This window comes from Tympanuchus pallidicinctus, unplaced genomic scaffold, assembly GCF_026119805.1.
Source record: "Tympanuchus pallidicinctus isolate F22 unplaced genomic scaffold, pur_lepc_1.0 scaffold5, whole genome shotgun sequence".
Lineage (NCBI taxonomy): Eukaryota > Metazoa > Chordata > Aves > Galliformes > Phasianidae > Tympanuchus > Tympanuchus pallidicinctus.
The window spans coordinates 60,893,915-60,914,043 of record NW_026294769.1 but is presented as its reverse complement, the minus strand read 5'-3'; positions in this window follow the sequence as shown (position 1 = coordinate 60,914,043).

The following is a 20,129-nucleotide window of genomic DNA, read 5'->3' as shown; positions in this document are numbered from 1 at the left end:
GATACTCCAAAATTTTCAATATTTCTCCACTGAACACTCTAGTGCTCTAAGAAACCTAAGTGCAATAAAATCTTTATTATCTTTATCACGTTTACCAATAGTTTCTAATACAGCTGAATTTCCAGATGAGGAAGTAAAGAGTCTATGTGTTCACATAGTGACAAAAAGAAACTATTAAAAATATAAGAAAAAAACAAGCAAAACAAACCAATCAGACAAAAAACAAAACAACAACAACAAAAAAAAAACAAAAAAAAAAAAACAAACACTCCAGTGATATTTTGTCACCATTGGCAAGATATGTAGATATCAGGACCAATACAAATGTAAAGTACTTTTCTTATTTCTCAACATCTTACATATTGTCTATTAATGTATTACTTATTTCTGATTATGATATAAGGAGGTAGTTCGTTTTTTAAAATACCAGGAGAATTTATCTTTTATTTTATACAGTTAAGTGACTAAAAGCATATTGGTAAGCATTTTTTAGAAGTAGCAATGAAAAATGATATACTTTTTACAATTCTCTGGCTTAGAAATTATGCATGATAGATTCTGGATTGTAACTTGTGAAATTTATAGGCCAGCTTTTCTCTGGTGAACTTTTCATCCTCAGACACTTTCAGTCTATCAACAGAACTCTGACAGCAGTTAGATTCTGAAAACTAACTTCTTTCAATTTACTTGTCAGTCTACACAAACAAGTTTCTGTAACTAACATTTCAGAGATAGACAACTGCCAAGTCAATAAGGAAATCTTCATAACACTTACAATAATAAAATAAAACACTTTTCTCTTTCAGTTACATACATTTTTATTTATTGTTTAGCCCTGGCACAGAGCTAAGCAACACACAGCCACTCACTCTCCCAAAGTGGAATAGGGCAGAGAGTAAGAATGGTAAAAGTGAGAGAATTCAAATGTTGAGGTAAAGATGGTTTAGGTAAAGAAAAGCTGTGCATGCAAGTAAAGTAAACCAAGGAATTCATTCACTACTTCCCATCAACAGATACATGTTCAGTCATTTCCAGGAAAGCAGGACTTATAACGTGCTATTTTGAAAGACAAATCCAATCACTCCAAATGTTATCTCCTTTCTGTTTCTTCACCTCAGCTTTTATTGCTAATCATGATGTCATATTGTATGGAGCAATCTGATCTAGTGAATGGCATCTCTGCCTGTGGCAGGGTTTGGAACTAAATAATCTTTAAGGTCCCTTCCAAACCGAGCTATTCCATAAAGATCTCTTTTTTCAATCTGAGCCAGCTGTCCTGTCTTCAGTTAACTGTTCAATTTATCATGCAGACCTACTCTCCTCACTGGCATAACAACATAGGAAGTAGAACAATAATTGACCTAATGTAAGTGATGTGAAATGACTAAAACATGAATGTGTTACCACTACTATTTTCAACAAAAAAAAAAATATCCAAAACACAGAATCATACAAACCTCAGCAAAGAAAATTGATTTTATCCCAATCAGAAACATGACCATAAATATGCTCCGTAGAGGAAGAAGACTGGAATGAAATCCTATCATAGGAAAAACATGTAGCAGATAAAAGTAATCTTGTTGTTTCTGTTCTCTCTCCTTCTCCCTACTTAACGACATAGAAAATAAAAAGGTTCCTTTAACGTATTGCATATCCATATAATCAGCGGCAAATAGCAACAAAAAGACTTGCATGCTAGAATGTAAGCAAATTAAAAATAGAAGTCTGTTTGTAAGGATTGGAGCTATTTAATTTAACCAAAAAAAAAAAAAAAAAAAAAAGAATGTGTTGCAGTTCATTTTCTTTGGTCTCACTTAGAGGTATTTAAGAAGCTTTATGAAACAAACAAAAAGAAAAAAAAGCAGAAACATTTGAGAAAATGAAAAAATAAATACAAAGTATACAGTAGTCATTAATTTCAAGCACTATCAATAGAATCATAGGAACACAGAATGACTTAGGTTGGAAAGGACTTTAAAGGTCAACAAAGGTCAAGTGCATTTCTGTGGGAAGGGATGCCAAACACAAGACCAGGCTGCTCAGGGCCCTATCCAACCTGGACATGAAGGCCTGCAGGGATGGGGGATCCACAGTGTCTCTAGCAGCCTGTGCCAGTGCTTCACCATTCTCTCAGGAAAGAATTTCTTCCTAATATCTAAGTTAAACTTCTGCACTTAGTTTAAAGCCGTTCTCTCTTGTCAGACATAATTTGCTATTAGTGAAATCATATTGGCTGTCACGAATACCTAATACCTTTTAAAAATAGGAACTGTCTTCATATTTGACGTTCAACTCTCTCTTAACAAAATCTCACACATTTCTAATCCTAATTTCAAATGAATGGGCACAGCAAGAGTTTATGCTCAGCTCTCTTCAGTATCTTTGAACCCATGTACAGATAGATGTCTGAGAAGTCAGAAGGTATAATCGCACAGGATCTGTTACAAATGAATGAAGTCCATTCTGACAGGCAGTTATTTAATCCAATTCTTATTCTTTGATATTAACTCTCAAATCAGAATTACAGTCATGTCAAGTTGTGCAATCATGTATAATATATAACTCATAATGTTTTACAGGATGGACAGTCAAGAACCATTATTTTTCCTGAAGTATGTCTTTTTTAATATGTGTTAGCTTGTGGCAGATTCGGCTTAAAATGTGTCTTTTTTTTTTATAATACATTATAGCACTTGAATATTTGCTGTTCATGTTATCCTTTACTTACATATCCTTAAGTAAAACACACTATGTATCTTCAAAAAACATACTAAACTTAATCCTCATAATTGTATTCCTATTAGTAGAATTTTGTAAAACTGAAAATATACATTTTCTTAAAATAAATACAACAAACTCTTTTAATCCTTTTGATCCCCAGAGTCCCAGAATCACTGAAATTAAAAGGCAGCTCAGAAAACCATCTAGTTCAATCTTCCTGCATAAAGTACAGTCACTAGAAGAGGTTGCTCAGAACTGTGCCAACTGGATTTTGAATAGCTCCAATAGCTCTGGGCAACATTTTCCAGTGTTTAGACACCCTCATGATTAAAAAATGTTTTGGTTTTCAAGGTGAATTTCCAGTATTTCTGTTTATATCCATTGCCTCTTACCCTGTCATTCTGCACCACTAAGATGAATATTGCATCACTTCCTTTCCTCCCTCACCATCAGGTTTTTATACACATGAATGAGATCTTCCTGAGCCTTCTTTTCTCCATGCTAAACAATCCTAACACTCTCAGTCTCTTCATTAGGATGGAAGATCCTTAATCATCTTTCTGTCCTTTCACTGGGAGTACATCATTATGGTCATATCTAGTTTTAATGGAGAACCTAGTACTGGATACAGGATGTATCTCACTATGGATGAGCAGAGCAGAAGGATCACCTCCCTTGACTTGCTGGCAATGCTCTGCCTAATGCATCCACATAGTCTCATGGCTTTCTTTTCTACAGAGATGCATTGCTATCTCATGGTTGAATTGGTGTCCACCAGGACCTCAAGACTGTTCTCTGCTAAGCTGCTTACCAGACAGTTGTATATGATGGCATGATGTCATTCATCTGTATGTGCAGGTTTTTACAATTCACTTTGTTGAACTTCAAGAGGTTCCTATTGTCCCATTTCTCCAGCCAGTATCAAGCCTGTCTACATGGTAGTACAACTTTCTGGTCTAACAATCACTCCTCACTGTTTTTTCTCATCTAAAAACTTGATAAGGATGCATTTTCTATCATCCAGATTGTTAACAGCAGTTTTAAACAATAATGGCCCTAGTTCTGATCTCTGTATACCTCACTGGTGTTTGGCTTCCTGCTGGAATTCGTGCTATTATTCAGAATCCTATGAATCCAGCAATAATCTGCTTTCATTCCACCTTACTGTTCATTTATATTGTCTGTATTTTATCCATAGGTCAAGGAAGACAGCGTTGAAAGATTTAGTACAGTGAAGATAAACAACATTGTGAAGTTAACAAAAAGTCATAAAATTGAGAAATACTTTTTCAAATCATTTTCTTGCTTTTGCTTTTTTGTTTTTGAAAAGTTGATAGTTTTATTATGCTGTCACTGAAACTTGTACATTTATAAAAAATGATCATCTATGTTGTTGGTTGAAGATATGAGGAAATGAAAAACAATACTCAGTTTTTTTATGTTACATTTTTAGCACATTTCCATACTAAGAAAGATAAAATGTCATGTATTCTTAAATGTAACTGCTCAAATCAAAACAAATCATTCTGTGTGTTTAAATAAATTTATGTATTAGATTTACTGTGTTAATTATATGATAGTTTTTATTAATGCCAATATGACAGCAACTCCACAGAAGATGTATTTCCTTCTAAAGACAGAAAAGAGTGGGTATGAAGCATACTTATTTTTCTTCTAACTATTGTCTACCTTAATATAAAAATTTAGGAACAGACATAATTTAAGTACTGAGATAATCTTCTTCTCTAAATTTAATATAATTTAAAGTTTATCTTTTCAAATAATGGTACAAGTCCATCAGTGATACAAACAGTGCTTTTTAAAACTTGGAACTGAAAAGAAGCACTCCAGAGAATGAGACTTTTTAAAAGCAAACAACTGAAACCAAGAAGCTTCATTTCTTTTAAGTCCTGTTTTCTCATTAGGACTACAATTCCTTGCCAGTTGGAAGAGGTAAGTGTCTAAGAAAGGAATTTGTTCTGCTACTACTTTAATTTTTACTTGTCAGGTTGCCAAAAATCTCTTACTGCACACACAGATCTGAGAACAGGCAGGATTTGGCAGTGGCTTACTGTAGTAAAAAATGCTTCCTGTCAAGCCTTCTTGAAAAAATGCAGTGCCAAACCAATTTGCCAAGGAGCTGTCCATGCCCTTTTCTTGACTTTCTTTGTTCAATTTTCCTATTATTTTCATCCTAGGAGAATAATACAGAAAATAAACCCTTTTCAAAATATGATGAGAAACCTAAGAGGCCATCGAACAAAACAACTTGAGAAACCTAACTAGTTGATTAGAGGATAAGAATCCCATTTCTTAAACAATTCTGAAGTACTGAAATTTGTTTTTTTATGTCACTTTGAATAAATTAGAGGCATTTATCCTTTCACCAGGGAAGAAGAAAAAAATTTAGAAGAAAGAAAAATTTACGATCCTTGAATGCATATCAGCACAGCAGATCTCATGCTGGTGTATCAGTAAGGCCAGTATTTCTGCAATTGCAATTTGATGTAGGAATTCAGGTATGGGAAAAATTCAAATTTGAATCACTTATCTCTCAGTGAAACATTCAGATTTCAGAACTGTAAAAAACTCTTGGCCTTCCTGCAGCTATTTAATTCTATAAAAACAATTCAGTGGCTACCTGAGGGTAAAGATTGATTCTGTACTCTCATTCTTTTTTTAATGCATGCAGGTTTCTTTCTGTGTTTTTTCATTTGTAGTCTTGATGTTTATGTACAAAGACAAAACCAGGTGTGAACTAGTCTCAGAAAGAATATTCTTTTCATTTCCATTATTGCCAGCTTCAGGCAGTTTTCTTTCTCTTCTCGTTATGTGGGAAGGAATATTGAACAACGGATGCCTTAACTGTCATAAGTTAACTTATGCATCTCCCTACAGAGGAAGAATTAAGCCACAGTCTCTGTTCTGGGTTCAGTTTTCAAATACAACTATTTGTGTCCTTGAACAGTAAGAGGAAACTGGATCTGCTTTAGCATTAGTGTTTACACTAACTGCTCTACCAATCCCTTCTTCCTTTTATGAAAGTCAGTGCTGTTAACACAGTTAAAAGAGATTATATTGCAGGTAGACCAATATGTAAGCTATCCTGAAACACAAAATTTTCCAATTTTTTTCCAGAACAACTGTCTAGGTATTTCAATTCTTATCTGATGTGCCCTTTATATTACATATCAATATATCTCAGGCAACTCTGATAGAAATATAGCACTCATCTTATTCCAAACCCCTATGTATGTCATGTATTAAATCTCCCTAAAAATGGTAGTCAGCCAAACTACTGAACAATATCCAGATTTATGAATTCTGAACTTGAAGGTAGAAATTGATGTAGACAGAGGGAGATATACAGAGAAAGAACCTTCCCTAAGTATCTACTCAAAAGAGACAAGACTGTTCAGCTAACCTGGGAAGACATTTTTAAAATACTTTTTGATCTTTACTATGGCTAAAGTAGCTAGATAAAAACCTTGTTTTTATAATGCAAAAGAGATTAGTGAATTTCAGAGTAAATTTCAATTTGGATAAATACAACAACAAAATAAGAGCTTACCTGAAGCTTTATTCAGAAATAAGAATGACAGAGAATAATAAGAAATAATATTTCAGAGTATATGTTTCAACAAACTTTTATTTCCAGTTAGTAATAATGTATAAATCTAAGAAAATAAAAGTAAGAAATATCTGAAATATAGTAAAGAATATTCAGATTAAAGGATGATTTCAATATATATATATATATCATAAAATTTATAATATAACAAGAAGGTGAATGAAGGTGTTTACTAAAAGCTCTGGGAGACAAAATCAAAAGATAACTAGGCTGATGTGCCACTCAGTGGAGAAGGAAAGCTATTGATGGTTAATGCCAAATATATGAATTCTTGTCTCCTTGTTTGTTGTTGTTGTTGTTGATTTGTTTTTATAAAAATAAAACTTAACTCACTCAATTACGACAATTGAGTTATCAGTGACAGAGGGGTCAGTTTGGTACAATCTTGGCTAGTTTGATAAATCAAAAGTAATCAAGTTGACTAGGTGTCAATGGGTTATGGGCTGGTTCAGCCCGATTCTGTGACTATCACAGAATCACAGAATCACAGAATTGTAGGGGTTGGAAGGGACCTCCAGAGATCATCGAGTCCAACTCCCCTGCCAAAGCAGGTTCCCTACAGCAGGTCGCACAGGTAGGCATCCAGGCAGGTCTTGAACATCTCCAGAGAAGGAGACTCCACCACCTCCCTGGGCAGCCTGTTCCAGTGCTCCGTCACCTCACTGTAAAGAAGTTCTTGCGCACATTTGTGCGAAACTTCCTATGCTGCAGTTTCCAGCCGTTTCCCCTTGTCCTGTCTCCACTCACCACTGAAAACAGTCTGGCCTCACCATTCTGTCCCCCACACCTTAGATATTTATAGATCTGGATCAGGTCCCCTCTCAGTCTCCTTTTCTCAAGGCTGAACAGACCCAGTTCACTCAGCCTTTCCTCATAGGAGAGATGCTCCAGGCCCTTCACCATCTTTGTGGCCCTCCGCTGGACTCTTTCCAAGAGATCCTTGTCTTTTTTGTACTGGGGAGCCCAGAACTGGACGCAGTACTCCAGATGAGGTCTTACCAGGGCAGAGTAGAGGGGGAGGATCACCTCCTTCGACCTGCTGCACACGCTCTTTTTAATGCACCCCAGTAAGCCATTGGCCTTTTTGGCTACAAGGGCACACTGCTGGCTCATGGCCAACCTGTCATCCACCAGGACACCCAGGTCCCTTTCTGCAGGGCTCCCCTCCAGCAGGTCATCCCCCAACCTGTACTGGTGCATGGAATTATTCCTCCCCAGATGCAAGACTCTACACTTGCTTTTGTAAACTAAATATGTGACTATCAGGATGGGGGGATCCATGGACCCAGGTCCTGGCAAAGGGAAAAGGGAAAAGGGTAGGGAGACGGGCCTCAAGATGAAACAATGGCAATGATCTGAGGAGAAACAAACTAATTTACTAAAAAAGATATTGGAATGGAAGATTATTATTATATAAGATTATTATATAAGATTTATTATTATTAATGAACAGGTTGGACTAACATTTGAACTGTTGTTTATTAATCTCACGCTGGGTATACAGATATTAAAAGAACCTTCTCTCCCTCCTATAAATTGGAGCGAGACAGTTATGTAGTACATAACTAAGTTCTTCTCTCCCAAGAACCAAGTACTCATAACTGGAACGTTAACTCTTTAACTCAGTGCACCACATGTTGTTATGTTGTGTACTAACAATAACAAAAAAAAATCATAAACCATGACTACAAACTAAGCATCAAGAATTTTATTTTACACTATTTTAGAGTATAGATGATGAAATATCAGTTTATCAGTGAACATCTTTGAACACAAAAACACATTATTTCCAGAGGACTGGAGAAAAAAGCAAACATCGTAAGCATATTTAGAAACAGTATATGAGGAACTAAACAGACTCATGATTTTAGTTTAGATCCTGAAAAAAATACTATATTATACATTGTTAATTAGAAGGAAAAAAAAGGTAATTTCAAATACTTAGAATGTGACAAAAAAAAACTAAGAAATAGATAATAAGGACTATTAAGAACACAGCTGGAAAAAATTCTAATTGCTTTATATGAGAAAATAACTGCATTCAAAGAGAAAAAAAAAAACAAAAACACCACCAACAACACAAGAAACAAACAAAACAAAACATCAAGATTACACAACTAAATTATATGAGTATGATATACTGACTTAGGATACATTTTTCTGTATTCCATCTGACATTCAGATACTTGAACTAAGTAAGCATGGTACAGCTCTAATAAGATCATGGACGCAGATCTGGGCCTGAACATTATCTAGAAATGGTGTACAGAGGCTACATATTTAGGTTTTACTATTCAAATTGAAAGAATATGTCAAGATATTGTTCTGTATCACTTACCACTGTTCATCATGATCACAGGGGATAGGAAGGCCTTACAGAAGGATCTGGACAGGCTGGATCACTGGATTGAGGCCAATGGGATGAAGTTCAACAAGACCATGTGCTAGATCCTTTCCTCTGGCCAAAAAAAAAAAAAAACAGGCAAAGCTACAGGCTTCAGGGATAGTGGCTGGAAGTCTTTGTAGAGGAAATGAACCCGGGGACCTGGATCTAGGGGTTGGAGATTCATGATCCTTGAGGTCCCTTCCAACCCTGGCCAGCCTGTGATTCTGTGATATTAATTGGTGCTCATCTGAACATGAGCCAACAGTGTGCCCAGGTGACCAAGAAGGCCAAGAGCTTCCTGGCTTGTATCAGAAACAGTACAGCCAGAAGGAGAAGACAAGTGATCATCCCTGTGTACACAGCCCTGGTGAGGACACAGCTGAAGTATTGTGTTCAGTTTTGGGCCCATCACTACAAGAAAGACATGCAGACCCTGAAGTGTGTTCAGAGAAGGGCAATGAAGCCTCTTCTGACATCTAATTAGTGATAGGACTAGAGGGAATGATGTCAATTTGTGCCAGAGGAGATTTGGATTGAATGTTAGGTAATCTCCAAGAAAGTAGACAGACACTGGAATGGACTGCCCAGGGAGGTGTTAAAGCCACCGTCCCTAGAGGTGTTCAAGAAGCATTTAGATTTTGCATTGGGGAACATTGTTTAGTGGGAAATGTAAACGGTTTGACTGGATGATCCTGGAGGTCTTTTTCAATCTTGGTATAAAGTGATAAAGTGGATATAATGTTCATCAGATTATTAAATTGCACCAAAATGAGTATTACCATGAGCATAGAAGTGAATTCAAAATGATCTTGAAAAAGTTAAGGTACTTTCTCAGAAATAAAATTTAAAAATAATGTTCATTAAACAGAAAAGCAAGATAGGAATGAAAACTGAACAAATACAAAATATCAAAGATTAGTAGGTAGCCCAAACGTTAGAGCAGATCAGTAACAGTCTGTAACAAGTCAACAAATGAAATGATATTGCTGAAAATCCATGCTGGGCTATGTAAACCACAATAAGAAACACAAAATAATCTCTCCACTTCATTGTACACCTCTCAGACTCATCTAGAGAAATACATAAAGTCAAGGACTTACCAAGCCAATTGCACAGGAGACTGATAATTGTCAAAACATACCATCTGACAAAAGCCTGAATGAATGATAGTTATTGTTCTGAAGAAGATCAAGGAACATGATAACTGTTTTGAAATATGCAAAAGGCTCTTGCATATGTAACAAAAATAGTTTCTTTATCTTTATAGTAGAAAATAAAATTAAAAAAAAATTACAACAACAAAAAAAGTTCCTATAAGTTAAACATTAGGAAAAGTACATAAAAATTTCCAGAGATATTGTTGGTAAGGCTTAAAGAGAAACTGCTTGAGCAGTTGTGGAGGTCTTTAAGAATCACTGCAGTTGGAAAAGACCATAGATAATCTAGTCTAACCATCAACCCACCACCACTGTGCCCACCAAACTATGACCCTATGTGCCACAACTAAACAGTTCTTGAAGACCTCCAGCAGTTATGGCTCCACCATCTCCTTGAATAGCCTGTTCCAATACTTCACTATTTTTTCTGGGAAGAAATTTTTCCTAGTATACAACCTGGACCTCCCTTGGCACAACCTGAAGCCATTACCTCTTGTCCAGTCATTACAAGGGAGAAGAGGCCTAATCCCCACCTCACCACAACCTCCTTACAGGTAGTTGTAGGGAGTGACAAGGGCTCCTCTGAGCTTCCTCTTCTCCGGATTGAACAATACTAGTTTTTCCAGCTGTTCCTCATAAGACTTATGTTCCAAACTCCTTACCTTTTATTGCCTTTCTTTGTACATGCTCCAGAGCCTCAGTGTCTTTCTGGAAGTGAGGGTACCAAAACTGAACACAGTACCTGAGGTGCAGTTTCACCAGAGCTAAGTACAGAAGGCTGATCCCTTCCCTGCTCCTGCTGGCTGTATTCTGATACAAGCCAATATGCTATGGGCCTTCTTGGCCACCTGGGCATATTGCTGCCTCATGTTTAGCTGTCGGTCAACTAATGCACTGGATCTTTTTCCTCCAGACAGCTTGCCAGCCACTCTGCCTCAAATCCACTGAGTGGATTTATTGTTATCGAAGTGCAGGATGCAACACTTGGTCTTGTTGAACTTCATGCAATCAATCTCATTTCACTGATCCAGCCTCTCCTTTTTCTTTAAAAAAAAAAAAAAAAAAAAAATTAAAAACAAAAAACAAAAAACCCCAACCAAACAAAACCAACCAAACAAAAACTATTTTCTTGTGCCATGTAATGAAAGTAGATCTCTGTGGTGAAATGCCAAGACCAGCAACTTGTCTTATGTGAAGTCCTGCAGCTCGTAATACCTCTTTCATTACATAGAACTTCAAGATCTAGTTCAATCCATCCAGGATGAGGGTAAAGCAACATTTCCTTCTTGAAGCTGTGGTTTCTGATGGCAGCTACCCAGTTTAGATGTAGCACTTCACTGCTGTTCTGCCCATATCCACCTCCAATACAGAGTGTGGGAATAATGCCACTCACCACCACTGCCTGTCATTCAGGGAATGAGTGCAGCAGGGTGGGTGCCACCTCCCAGAAAACCTAAGAACATATTGAAAATGTCAATCAGAAATAGCAAACATATTTATTTGTTCTTATACGGTTGAAGGAAAACCTGTCATTTCTTGTGTGATGCTGAAACTCCAGAATTCTTCAGTTTAACTGCACTAATATACATTTACTAAAACTGGAAAAGGACTACACATTAATGTAAAATCCTGACATCTTCAAAGGATGATGATCTTTGCCATTCTTAGCAAATCAGATCTAAAAACTAGGAACTGAAACTTTCCTAGATATGAGGCTGTATTGGAACTGATTTGTTCATTTGGAAGTGAGAAAGTTATTTTGTTAACTCAAGTATGCTGAATTTAACATCCACAGAGCTGGAGAATTTTGTTCTGACATCTTATGCTAGTACGAATATCCTGCTCTTACTAAACAGATGAAGATAGGAGTTGAAGAGATCTATTAGCAGGTCTGGTGACCAAGGAACTGTTACAGTTCCTTGTTCCCAAGAAAATTATATCATTTATGCATTGTTGAAGAACTCTAAGAGAAAAAGAGCTATTCGTATCAACAAAATAGATATTCATTTTTAAAACCCTGAAATTCTCATCTGAGAAAGTAGGAAAAAAGAAGAGAGAAATAGAATGGATTATAATTTAAATCATATTCAGTCTGTTCACTCATATTGACGCTTTAGTGTTTTGTGTTGTCACCATAACATATATATTCTTTTTTTTTTCTCTTTACTTTCCTTCCCCTCCTGTCCCCAACCCCAGATTCCAAAATGATGTATTGTTTTTATCTGGATGCAGTGCAGAAAAGATTTCAGACTTTCCAGAAGCTTTGAGAAATTCCTCAATTTTTATTTATTTATTTATTTTCCATGAAAATATTTTTAGTGGTATCCTTAGTGCTGCCAATGTGTTTAACTCAATATGATTTTCATTATATAACAATAGGATTGCATTATCCTTGTGAGCCGCTTTCATCTTGGAATATTTTATGATTTCATTAGTGTAACTAGGCTTTTTTTGTAATATATTTTTGCAGCTTTACCTTCCTTTCCAACACAGATATTTGTTGTTCATACATACACAATATGTAAGCAGATAATTCTGCATGTCGTATGCAAGCACTACAACAAAAGCTTCTGAGAATTTCAGAAAGGAGAAAAAAATCAAGCTTCTGTCTTCTGTAATTGAAGTCAATGAATAAAATCTTATTGACTTTATTGAGAATGCTATCAAAATCACAGTAGAAAAGAAAATAACATTCCTCAAAGATCACACATCCTAAATGTAAGAACAAAGATAACAGTCACGCACATTAGCTCTGATATTTATCTCTAGAGGCAAATCATGACAATAACTCCCTCATATTAATAAAACATAGATTTAAGATTCTCATCACAGATCAAAACTGAACAATATAAGAGGTTTAAAAATCTCTGTAAATCTGACAAAACTCTAACATAAAAAAAAAAAAGAATTGTGAGAAGAAAACATTTTTTCAGTATTGGATCAGTTGAAGACTGAAGCATTCAGAAACAATGTCATTAAATGAACTGATTTTGTTGTATAGCTGGACTTTTTCATGATAGGTTTTATCTCAGCAGTAGTACTTTCCAATGCTTCCTACAAATTCTCATACTTTCCCTCACCCAGACTCCAAGTTGTACCTTCGCTTTTTTTTTTACTTGAAGAAATGGAACTTTAAAAAGTATATATATTTTGGACAGGTAGTCTTTACCTGGAGTCTTTCAGTAGAGTTTCAGGAAAGATGAAAAGTCCAATTACTCTGTGAAATTTTTTAAAACAGACTGCATGAGATACCAGCTGTACATGCAATGAATATGAATTTCCTGCAATGTGAACACAACATTTCAGTTTAGCAAACTATAATAGATTAGACTTGATACTGGCTTGTATGTCATTAAAATGTTATTTTAAATCTGAAGTTACAGTCACTGGTCTCTTTCTTCAGATATTTAAATAGGAAAATGTGTATGATTTAATAATAAAGACATACATATAACTGAAGGTTTTCCTCCAATTTAGATAGTGTTATCCACCTAAAACTCATAATATGCAGATTTGACTTTATCAAGCTGAATGAAAAGAAGTGGTTATAAACATGCACATTCTTTCAAACAATTGTATTTACTTTTTTTATGTGTCATCTGGATAATAAGTGTTATCATATGTGAAATCATATTTGCCTCTTGCCTTTAAAACAATTTTCACATATTCATTAAATTTCTCTAAGATACAAAACATTAAATAAGTCAGTCCAAAATTGTACTCCTTGTTGTAACAAATACGACATTTCTCAAGTAAACATCCAAATAGGTATATTCCTTTGCTATCATCTCATAATAGTACTTACTAAGAGTTTCTATATATTTTTCCCCTTCATAATTGTGATGCACTATTCTTTATTATGTTTTTCCTCATATATGAATAGCACTGACTTATACTTTTACAGTTTATGGTTATGTGCTTTGCTGCACTAATCGAAGCCCTCAACATCTCAAGAAATATTATTTTTACTAAATTATTTCTCGGAGTGCAGGAAGGTGTAGTAGATTTTGGAATATACTTCTAGTGATTGAAGTTTAATCAATAATTAAAGCTTTTGTTCCTACAAAGACAATTCTCAGTGGGGAAAAAAATGGAAGCCAAATTTAATTTAGGGAAATAAGTCTTCCTAGACCTTTTACACTCCTTACACATTCCCTCAGTGAAAAACTGAAGGCCCCTACAAAGTGTTTTGTATTCTTCATCATTCAAATAACGGATTCTTTCTTTCTGAATTATCCAGTTCAAATTCTTCGGGCTGAAGGTAGTTCTGGCAGACCCTGTAAACCTAACCAATGAGTATCCATCTATTAGAAGAAAATTACTGTGTTTTGCAAATGAAATAATTCTACTACAAATATAGTTTAGTTTTCCTGTTTATTTTCTACAAGACAGGAGATCAAATGGAATGTGAGCAATGCTTGTGTCCAATAATCCAGGCTCAGGCAGGATTCTCTGTGTAACACAGAGATTTATTCAGACACTTATGCAAAAGCAGGTGTCCAAAGAGGAAAACATGTACCATAATAATCACCAAGGTTATCACTGACCACAGTTCCCTTCCCCAGTTCCCTAAACAGTGTACAATGGGATTTACAGCCTATCAAAGTGATGATGGCCCCTTTTCAGTGATTCCAAAGTGTTTGAGTCATCTTTCTTTGGAGTGACAGCTCAAATCCAAAGTGGTTGAGTCAGCTCTCCTTGGAGTGGCAGCTTCTGGCTCTGGAATCTCAGCGGAAACTGCTTTGTTACTATCTTCCTGGCCTTGTCAGCAGATAAGAGAGAGCAGGATGGTACCAACTTGTATCTTGCCTTCACAGCATACAGTGGCATCATACCCCATAGCAAACAGGAATTATTTGGTCACTGGCTAGATCTTCCACCAGTAAACACTCCAGAGCACTATCTTCTGAAGGTAAACAGCTCCAAAGAAATGCTTTTAAATGTAAAATTGTCCACACAGTGATGTTGATTGCCACACAGCAACACCCATCTCTCATCTCCTAGAGTCTTATCACAATACCTCAGAAAGCAAGCTTTGAGTAAGAGATAGCAAAGAAGGTTGCAATCAAACTATAGAAATATTATTTTTAGAAGTAAACTAAGGACGATATCTGTAAGTTTGACTGAATATCTTAGCTCGAAAGATTGTGATCAGCATTGGAAAGATAAACCGTTGTCCAGTTACTATTGTGTCATGAAGTTATTATCTCTAGATTTGTCTGTGTCCATGATAGGTGGACAGCAGGCCCACAGCCAGGAAAAGGGGAGGGGGAGGGAGGGTCCTTTCCCATGTCCTGGGAAAGGGGAATGGGAAAAAGAGGAAAGGGTAGGGAGATGGGAGATGCGTCTAAAAACAGAACAGCAACAACAGTCTGAGGAGGAAAGCTAATTTACTAAATATGACATCAGAATGCAATATAATGCACTATAATACAATATATAATTGGAATTGAGGCTAATAAATAAAATAAAATGAGAGAGAGAGAGAGAGAGAGAAAGTGTCTGAAACCAAAGGCCTTACTCTAAAATTGAAGGCAAAACAGCTGGGGAGCACACACACACGTAAGCAACAAGGAAAGAAGATAGTCCCACGACTTGCCAGAAACTTTATCTTCCCCTCTGAGTGCAATGTCCTCTGGGGTATGTAACTTTTCTCTTCTGAGAGCCAGGTATTCAGAAAGTTGGTGGTCCATAGAAGTGGAGCATTAACACTTTAACTTCCAGTACTTTACATGATATTATGATATGGAATACTGATAATAAAAATCATAAAACCATGACACATTGACACTGCTCAGCATATTGACAGTGGTAACACAGTAACGACATGGATGAGGGGTCAGGAGGAACATTTTTAAAGATCATAACTTACTCCAAACTTTGTAACAGTTGATACGCTGTAAGATATGACTGCCTTTTACTGTGATCTGGCTAGGAAATGTTCTAGTCAGAAGCTTCATGAAGTCCTGCAAAGGAAAGTGATTTCAGACAAAACAATCCAACATTACAGCATGTGATGGGGAAAAACTGACTAAGGGCAAACTTTGCAGAAAGCAGGCCTGAGGATTGCTTACAGTAAGGGCAGTAGAGGTGTGTAACAGGTTGCACAGAAAGACGATGAATGCCTTATCCTTGGAGACATTCAAGATCAGCCTGGACTAGGCTCTGAGTAATCTGATCTAGTTGTAGATGTCCCTGGCATTGCAGGGAGTTGGCCTATATGACCTTTCAACTCAAATGATTCAAAGATGACCCACATTTATTTATTTATTTATTTATTGCAAAAAATAACCTGAAGTTTACCAGTCTAGATACAAAATTTTGATACTTGATATAAGTAGATACTTGATACAAATAGATACTTGATAGATTTATCTGAAAGAAACTTTGCCTTGATTGAAATTAGGTGTTAGTTTTCTCAGTTTGTCTGACTACAAGTAAAAAATAAAATAAAATAATAAAAATAATAAAATTGTAATATAAAGTAATAAAATAAAATACAATGAACTGTTTTACAATGTATGAACTAGTTATATTTAAGCATCGTCCACTGTTGGTGGATGAGGTGATATGAACAGATTTATGCTTCTAATCTGGTACTAAGATAGAAGTAACCAGAATTATCTCTCACAAATATGCATTGCCAAACTAATATTTTTTTTCATTACCCTTTCCTAGAAACAATTTAACTGTTTTAGCTGAAAAAAATCTAAAAATATCCCATGGGAAACATTCACCTTGCAAAACAACAAGCAAATGTTTACAAATTGGCAAAACTATAAGCAGTTGTCTGAATGAGATGTGCTGAAAGTACATCTCAGAAGTAACTGAATGGAAAAGGAAGTCTAAATGGTTTGGGAAGTGTCTTAATAAGTGTAGAATTACACAGTCATCACATAGCTTCTTGAAAAAGCTTGGACCTATTTTTGCAAAACTGCTAAGTTTTGGTGAGATATTGTCAGATTTCAGAGTACAGTTGTAGAAGGTAATGACAGTTAAAGAGGTGACAATTACAGATCCTTTAGATTCAGTATAAAATATAGGGGGCTGTTAGGGAGTACTTTGAGGAAATTTAAAAGTCCTTATCGAAGTCTTGTTACTTTGAATTTAGATGACTTCTGAAATTAGCATCATGGCCTGTCACTTGACTGTCAAATAACATTAAACAACAGATGGAGAGCCTTGTTTGATTTCTATTATTCTATACACTCTGATAGATGATCAGCCTTTGAATCATATCTTTTCACATTTTGAATCTCTTAAATAAGTTCCAGAAGTTTGAGGCAATCACTACAAGTGCAGACATATTGTGCAGTGGAGTGAGGGTTGCTGTGTACAGGGGGATTTCCTGAGCTGAGGAAATTGCCACAAGCCAGCAGCTCTCAGAGAAGAAACTGATGACGTGTGTGGGTCCAAGAGTAACGACAGCAATTCCTTGAAAGCACAAAGGAAGCCATATGGGGTGCTGTCAGATGAACTGGCTGCATTGCAAGTACCGCAAAGAGGTTTTGGTTTCCACAACAGTGGAACGCTGATTGAAGACTGACAGCATATAAATACATAGGATCCACCTCACTAAGCAGGACGTGTATTTGTTAACAGCTTGGACAGACAGGTATAGGAGGTCTTTAAACTAGGAAAGTTGGGGAAGAATTGTAAAGACAAGATAATCAGCAAAGCACAGCTCAAGTTGGGATGCTTCCATTAGGTGAATTCAACCAGATAACTGCATACTTGATATGGCTGTGGAGGATCTCCTTGCACCCTGCCTGGGTAACCCGTATGCTCAACTGCTACTCTGAAGTGCTAGTGCACCAATTCTCAGAGCATGGGAAATATTCAGGAAGAATCAGAGATTTGTGTGCCTGCAGGGCCATTATTTCATTGCAATTACAGAGATATAATAGGGCAGCTGTAATGACTGGAATGTTACCATGGTTGGCTACTTGCTTTTTTTGGAAAGATAGGCTAGGAAGATGAAGTGGTGGAATTGCTTTTTATATGAGAGAGCAATGGGAATGTATTGAGCTCTGCCTTGGGAAGAGCAAGTCAAGGGCTTATGAGTTAAAGGGCAAGCTAACATGGGTGACACTGTTGTGGATTTTAACTACAGGCCACCTGATCAGGAAGACAAATCTGACGAAGCCTTCTATGATGGTTGTAAGTAGCTTCACATTAAAGGGCCCTGGTTCCTACAGGGAATTTAACCACCCTGATATCTGCTAGAATGACAACACGGCTAGGCACAAACAGACCAGGATGTCCTTGAAGAGCATTGGTGATAATTTTTGGCCTCAGGACTAGAGGACCCAATGAGGAGCAGAGCACTGATGGACCTTATATGAACAAAAAAGGACTCACTGGAAACATGAAGACAGGGGGCAACTTAAGCTGCAGTGATCACAAGATGTTGGCATTCGGGATGCTGTGTGGAGAAAAAAGAACAATAATTAGGATTGCAACAAACTTCTTGGGCCTACTTACAGAAATCCTATTGGATCCCCTAGAAGGTAGGGGGTCCAAAAGAACATATTAATATTCACAGGTCAGTCCCTAACTTGTACTGGTGCATGCAGTTGTTCTACCCAAAATGTAGGATTCTACATTTGCCCTTACTGAACCTCACTAGGTTTCTCTCTGCCCAACTCACTAGACTGCCCAGGTCTTGCTAAATGTCACCACAGTATTCTGGTATGTCAGTCACTCCTACCATCTCCATATCATCAGCAAACTTTATCAGTTTGCTACCTCAGTGAAAACTATCTCAGTATCTATTCATCAAACCCAAACTTCTTCAGCTTATCTATGAGGATGGTATGTGAGATAGTGTCAAAAGCCTTGCTGAAGTCCAGGTAGAGAACTGCCACTGCTTTCCTCTCAAGTATCTATCCAGTTGTTCCATCACAGAAAGCAATCTGATCAGATAAATCTGATTACCCATTGGCAAATCTATGCTGAATGCTCCTAATTACTTTTTTATCTTCCACATAATAAGAGATTACCTCTCTACCTTCCAAATTTCTGGAATCAGTTCATTACATTTTGCATTCTGAAATTTTTACTGAATTTTTACTGAAGCTACTAATAATTTCAGTGAGTTTTTTTCCTCAGAAAACATCAGAAAATCAAACACTAATTAGAATATAAAAAAATTTTCTTTTAAAGTCCTCTTCACCAAATTCACTCAAAAAGCATGTATTAGAGTCAGTGACAATAGAAATCATTCCATTAATCCTTTTGAATTCATTAGCTTGATCCTGAAGAAAATAAATGCAAAACTACTAAATCTATGTTTTTAACATGAGAAAAAGGGCATGTTTGATGTTTAAAAGCAAGTCCAAATTTTTATATGAACTACATTCTAATCTGAAAGTGATGAAAAAAATGTATTTTTTTTCTGTTGAAATGAGTGAAGCTTAATATGTGGAAATTATTACTGTACATTTTTTATTTCTTTTCGTTAAGTGCGAGTACTTCCCCTTATTAACCTGCTACAAAATTAAAGAGAGTAGCTGAAAACTTGGCACCGATGATCTTGAAAAGAACTCATTAGTAAAATTGCTTCCTGTTTGCAATTAACACTAATGCCACTGCATTTGTCACATCACTTAAAATCTATTTTTCTCCATTCTCCAGTATTTAGGAAAAATTATTTGTATGCTATTATGTAATAAGTTTTATCTCTTTGTCAACAGATTTCTCTTCTTTTAAGTCTAAGGTACAGCACTTTGCACTTGACCTTGTTGAACTTCCTTATGTTCACATGGGCCCACTTTTACAGTTCACCCAGATCTCTTTGGATGGCATCCTTCCTTTCTATTACATCAGCTGCATCACTCAGGTTAGTGTCATCCTCAAACTTGCTGAGGGTACACTTGATCCGACTCTCTGTGTCATTGATAAGGTTATAAAGAAGACAATTCCTTTGTAAGGGAACACATTTAAATAAAAAACAACATAACATAAGCCCAGTGTGGAAGAACTGCGTGCACAGACAGGCAGAACACCAGCTGTGAGTCAGATACCTTGCCCAGCTGCAATGTCTTCTTCACTTGAGTCTGTGTTTACATCTAGACCAGAACCATTGACTATATGAGTTTGCTCTGTACAAAAAGTGTGATTTTGCCTCAGTGTGTGTATGTATACATGTGTGCATGCATGTGAAACTGCAAAACACCAGGATACTCATCCTACTCAGGAAGAAAATTTAAAATTTTTTTGACAGTGAGTTGTG